Source organism: Arachis ipaensis, chromosome B3 (assembly GCF_059453495.1).
Source record: "Arachis ipaensis isolate K30076 ecotype BB chromosome B3, ASM5945349v1, whole genome shotgun sequence".
Taxonomy (NCBI): Eukaryota; Viridiplantae; Streptophyta; class Magnoliopsida; order Fabales; family Fabaceae; genus Arachis; species Arachis ipaensis.
In genome coordinates, this window is record NC_142438.1 from 71,945,462 (window position 1) to 71,952,202 (window position 6,741).

Sequence of the window (6,741 nt, forward strand, 5' to 3'; positions counted from 1 at the left end):
GGCCTCAATCATATGCAAACATATAAATATAATAAACATTGGACATATAGGATGAAACAAAATATAGATTACAATTATAGAGAAGTAAACACACAAGAATAAAATAATTATGGTTAAATAATGTAACCATGCATAAAGGCTTAAATCTCACAGGTTGTGTGTTCTTTAGCTCAAAATTCATGTTCCAAATACAACTTCAAGCAAATTTAACATAAAAATTTTAATTAAAATTAGTGAAATTTCGTTCCAAAGATAGAGTCTTAGAAGAAAATTATTGTCTTTTCAATCAAGTAGAACATGCTTGCAACTAATCTATTACTATGCAATTTATCCTATTCTATAAAAGAAAAACAAACTAAATATCCTAATTTATTGGTGTTTAGGGAAGAGAAATTACCTCTGGAAGTCAAGTACTGACCAACCTTCTCACACTTAAGGCTTTGCACCGTCCTCGGTGCCATCTGTCAGGAACAGGGGTGGGCTGGTAGCAGTATCTCCACAGTCGGGACCATCATGGCTCCCTGTATTGGTAAAGGAAGTGGAGTCCGGGGTGTATGAGTCCTTGAATTTTCCCATAATCAGCTCCTTGAGGTATGTGAATCGGCGCTTGTGACGGTGCTCACTCATCTTAGCTTTGTGTTCCTGCCGATCCAACCTTTCGAGTATCTGATGGACCAGTTGGTCTGTTGTAGGTGCTTGTGGTACGGAAGGAGGAATGTCCTAAGCTGGTTCAGTGGGCTGGCTTGTAGTGGCTGCTGAGGGTCTGATATATTTCTCATTAGGGACATATTGATCATCCCGTGGAACTATGGCTTTGGTGTCCCCAGCTCTGAAGGAGACTCCGGCTGCTGAGACAAGATCTGAGACCAAGGCGGGGAAAGGTAAGTTGCCCGCGATTTGTACGTGTCCCATGGCATTCCGGATGTGTCTTGGTAGGTTTAGAGGCTGGTCTGTAAGGATGCACCATAGTAGAATGGCCATGTCCGCAGTGAAGGAGGACTCGTGAGTGCTTGGAAAGATGTAATGGGACATGATCTGTACCCATACGCGAGCCTCCAAGGTAGGTGCTGAAGCCGATATTCCCTTAGGGCGGGTACGATGGTATCCGTAGATCCAACAGCTGCCAGGTAGTGCGATAACTCTGAGAACGGCGTCCCAGTCAAATTAGTACATCTGGCACTTGAGTGCGGCTTCTTGAAAGGTGTCCAATCCTTCTGGAACAGGGGGAAGACCTAAAGCTTTTTGAATGGCCTCTTCTGTAATGGGGACTTGCTTCTGACGGACAAAGACAGACTGCAGGGTTGGCAGGTGGAAGTTGGAGTATAACTCGACTACCCAAGAAAGATTGACCTGCCTCGGCTGTCTCTGTAGGAAACCCCATTGTCTTTGTGCAATTTGCGGCTCAACAAAGGTAGCAATATTGGGCGGGAGGATAAGAAGGTATTCGTTGCTGTAGCTCCTTTTTGCCAGGATGGGGAACATCTGCTCATAGTAGCGATTAGGAAATCGCGTAGTGTCCTTTGCTGGGAAAGCTTTCTCCTTTTCATCGACCTTTATAATCCTCTTAATCCTTTTTGTTGAGGGCTTGACTGCAGTTGAAGAAGGCTCTGCCACTAGTGCTCTCTTTGTTCCTCTTCTTGCTGTTGATTTGGGAGTAGCTTTCTCTTTGCCCTTCTTGGTAGCCATTCTGAAAAAGGGAAGAGAAAGTAAATTAAATTCGAAGAGATAGAGCAAGGAAAAGAACGGGAAGGGGTGGTTATGAATGCACATTAAAAGGTAAATGATGTTAAATATGGTCATGACTACATGTGAAAAGTCATCAACGGAAAATAGCTAGTGCATATGATGACAAGTGAATGCAAGGTGTTTATTGGCATGCTGGCAAAGGCATGAGTAGAATAGATCAAGCATCACTCATAATAAACCATCACGTTTGTATTGACAATTAATTTCAATTAATACAATAGTAAAGGAAATTTGTGAAAAGCAAGCATTGAATAGTAGAATAATGTAGAAAAATGCATAATGCCATATTGGATTTTTCACAAACACATAGCATGCATGGTAAATAAGGTATAGAAAGTATTAAGGTGAACATGCAAGCAACCCTTTTTTAATTGCCAAACAATTTTACAACAATCCACAAGCATATAATGAGAAATAATGACTCAAATAAATTTCCAACACCAAGTAAAAAGGAAAAAAAGAAAGAAAAAAAATATGGATAATGAAAATAAAAAGAAAAGAAAAGAAGATAACATATAAAAATAAGAAGAATAATAGAAAAGTAAGGAGAGAAGAAGAAAAGAAAACCTTACTAATGGGGGTGAGAGAGAGAGAGAGTAGAAAGTGAGAAAGAAGGAAGAAGGTAGAAAGAAGAAAGAAGTAGGGAAAAAGAGAAAATAGGATTTGGGGAAAAGAAAAGATAAGATAAGTGGCAAATTAGGGAAGCTGTGCGGCGCAAGCGACGCGGCCGCGTGGGGCACGCGGTCGCGCGAATTGCGCTTAAACTGATTGACGCGGTCGCGTCGGTCACGCGGTCGCGTGACCCGTTTTATGCTATTGGCGCGAGGGCAGCCTCGCGCTCGCACAACTCTCTGTTCAAAATTATATTGTTGCCAAATCTTGGGTGACGCGATCGCGTGGGGCATGCGATCGCGTGAGTGGCCAATAGAAGGATGTGATGCGGTCGCGTCGGTCATGCGGTCGCATGGGAAGAATTGTGTGTACAGAACCAATCCAACACCACTCTAGCACAACTTTTGGTGGTGCACCCTTTTTACGTCGAATTCCAGGGCACGCGGCCGTGTGGGTGACGCGGTCGCGTGGGAGGCCAATGTTCCCACTCGACGCGGATGCGTCGGTGACGCAGTCACGTGGGGCAATTTGTGCCATTGGCATGCCTCCAGCCACGCTCCTGCGTGACTCTTTGTTCATTTATTATTTTCTCCCATCTCCTTGCGACGCGGACGCGTCAATGATGCGGTCGCGTCGCGTGAAAAAAAAATTTTTTTAAATAAAAGTATGTAAATGCAGATGCACGAAATGTACTAATAAAGAGAAGAGTTATTGAATAGGAAAATTAAAAATAAAGAAAAGAATGATAATACCATGGTGGGTTGTCTCCCACCTAGCACTTTGCTTTAACGTCCGTAAGTTGGACGCTCCACTAGCTCAATTTTCAGCTATGTGGGGATCTTCCAAGAGGAAGATCTCGAGCTCCTTGTTCTTCTGCATCCTCTCTTCATGGTATAGCTTCAAATGATGTCCATTAATTTTGATAAGTTCAGAGCTTGAAGGATGGCTTAGGTTATAAACTCCGTACGGTTCGGCCTTCTCTACTCTGTATGGACCTTCCCATCTTGATCTCAACTTGCCTGGCATGAGCCTCAGTCGAGATTTGTAAAGAAGGACTAAATCCCCAGGTTGGAACTCTTTTCTCTTGATGTGCTGATCATGTACAGCCTTCATCTTCTCCTTGTATAGTCTTGAGTTCTCATAAGCTTCCAGGCGAAGGCTTTCCAATTCTTGCAGTTGCAATTTCCTTTCAGATCCGGCTTCCTTAATTCCCATGTTTCACTCCTTTACTGCCCAAAAGGCTTTGTGCTCTTTTTAAAGAGGGAGATGACAAGCTTTTCCATAAACTAAGCGGAAAGGACTCATCCCAATAGGCGTCTTGTATGCGGTTTTGTACGCCCAAAGTGCATCTTGTAGCCTAGTGCTCTAGTATCTTCTATGAGGTTTGACTATCTTCTGCAAGATACGCTTTATCTCTCTGTTTGATACCTCGGCTTGCCCATTAGTCTGAGGATGGTAGGCTGTTGCAACCTTATGAATTATTCCATGCTTCTTCATTAATCCTGTTAGTCTCCTGTTACAAAAATGGGTGCCTTGATCCCTCACGATTGCTCGTGGTGATCCAAAGCGACAAATAATATGGTTTCTCACAAAGGAAACAACACTGTTAGCATCATCAGTGCAGGTAGGAGTTGCTTCCACCCATTTGGAAACGTAATCTACAGCTAACAATATATAAAAATAACCATTAGAATTTGGAAATTGACCCATGAAGTCAATGCCCCAAACATAAAAAATTTCACAGAAAAACATAATTTGTTGAGGCATCTCATCCCACTGGGATATATTACCAAATTTTTGGCATGGGAAACAAGATCTACAAAATTCAGCAGCGTCTCTAAAAAGAGTAGGCCACCAGAATCCACAGTCTAAGATTTTTCTAGCTGTTCTTTGAGGGCCAAAATGTCTTCCACTCTCAGATGAGTGACAGGCCTCTAAGATGGACTGGAATTCTGATTGAGGCATACACCGTCTAATTACCTGGTCAGCGCCACATCTCCATAAATATGGGTCATCGCATATATAATATTTAGACTCTCTTTTCAGCTTGTCTCTTTGATGCTTAGAAAAATTTGGAGGAAAGGTGCGGCTAACTAGATAATTAGCTACAGGTGCATACTAAGGGACTACCTCAGATACTGCTTGCAGGTTATCAAATGGGAAATTATCAGCTATAGGAGTGGGGTCATCTGTAATGTGCTCAAGGCGACTCAAGTGGTCTGCCACTAAATTCTAGTTACCACTACTATCCTTAATTTCTAAATCAAATTCTTGTAATAGCAGTATCCAACGTATAAGCCTTGGTTTGGACTCCATTTTAGCTAATAGATACTTTAGAGCTACGTGGTATGAGTACACTACTACTTTCGTACCAAGTAAATAGGCTCGGAATTTATCCAGAGCAAAAACGATAGCAAGAAGCTCTTTCTCAGTAGTAGTGTAATTGGACTGTGCGGCATCTAGAGTTTTAGACGCATAAGCAATAACAAAAGGATCCTTACCTTCACACTGAGCCAATGCTGCTCCTACTGCATGGTTGGAAGCGTCGCACATTATTTCGAATGGCTGGCTCCAGTCTGGTCCTCTCACAATTGGAGCTTGAGTCAAGGCGGTCTTTAGCTTATCAAACGCTTGTTTGCAATCCTCACTAAACTCAAACTCAATATTCTTCTGCAGTAGTCTGGATAAGGGAAGTGCTACCTTACTGAAGTTCTTGATGAATCTCCTGTAAAAACCTGCATGGCCAAGGAACGAACGGACTTTCCTCACAGAAGAGGGGTAAGGTAAACTAGAAATAACATCCACCTTTGCTGGATCTACAGAAATGCCAGTATTAGACACAACATGTCCTAGTACAATCCCTTGTTTAACCATAAAGTGACATTTTTCAAAATTTAATACAAGGTTTATACTGACACATCTATCTAATACTCTAAATAATCCATCTAAGCAAAGGCTAAAGGAATCGCCATAAACACTAAAATCATCCATAAAAACTTCCATACAGTCCTCAATAAGATCAGAGAAAAGACTCATCATGCACCTTTGGAAGGTAACTGGTGCATTGCACAAGCCAAAGGGCATTCTCTTGTAAGCATAAGTCCCAAAAGGACATGTAAAAGTGGTCTTTTCCTGATCCTCAGGAGCTATATGAATCTGGAAATAACCTGTGTAACCATCTAAAAAGAAATAATGTGATTTACCTGACAGGCGATCCAGCATTTGATCAATGAATGGAAGAGGATAGTGATCCTTACGAGTTGCTTGGTTGAGGCGTCTGTAGTCAATGCAGACCCTCCAAGCGTTCTGTACTCTGGTTGCTATGAGCTCTCCATGCTCATTCTTTGGCACCACTTGTACTGGGCTTACCCATTCACTGTCTGAGATGGGATAGATGATATCTGCCTCCAGTAGTCTGGTCACTTCCTTCTTGACAACCTCTAAGATAGTGGGGTTCAGTCTTCTCTGGGATTAACGAACGGGTCTTGCTCCCTCTTCTAAAAATATTCTGTGCTCGCAGACTTGAGGGTTGATTCCTACTATATCCGCCAAACTCCACCCAATTGCCTTCTTGTGCCTCCTCATCACACTAAGTAACTGCTCTTCTTATTGAGAAGTGAGTTCCCTTGCAATGATAACTGGACACTTTTGCTTGTCCTTAAGGTAAGCATATTTGAGGTGTGGAGGAAGGGGTTTCAACTCTAACTTCTGCTCATGGTCAGGCTCTGGATTGTTTGAAGCTGGTGAAAATGGCGAAGTGACATCATTGTCGTTCAAGAGTGTCCCCACACTTGGACCTTGTCCTGTGTGCTTCTCTTCTAACTCCTCCTGGTGAACTTCAGCTACGGTTTCGTCAATGATGTCACACTGGAAGATAGAATGATCTTCTGGAGGGTGCTTCATAACTCCATTCAGATTGAAACTTACTAATCGGCCATCTATTTCAAAAGAGTATGTTCCTGAAAAAGCATCCAATTTTGAACTTTGATGTCTTCAGGAAAGGTCTTCCAAGTAGGATTGATGACGGCTTCTCTGAGTCATTTTGGGGCATCTCCAGAATATAAAAATTAGTGGGGAATGTGAGTTCCTTAATGCCCACTAATACATCTTTAGCAACTCCAACCACTGTAATAATGCTTTTATCTGCTAACACAAAACGAGCTGCCGACCTTTTTAAGGGAGGGAGCCTCAAAATATCATATATAGACAAAGGCATTATACTTACATATGCTCCTAAATCACACATGCAGTCAGAAATTATCACACCACCAATAGTACAATTAACCATACAAGGACCTGGGTCACTGCATTTTTCAGGTAAACCACCCATTAAAGCAGATATGGAACTACCTAAAGGAATAGTTTCTAATTCATTAATTTTGT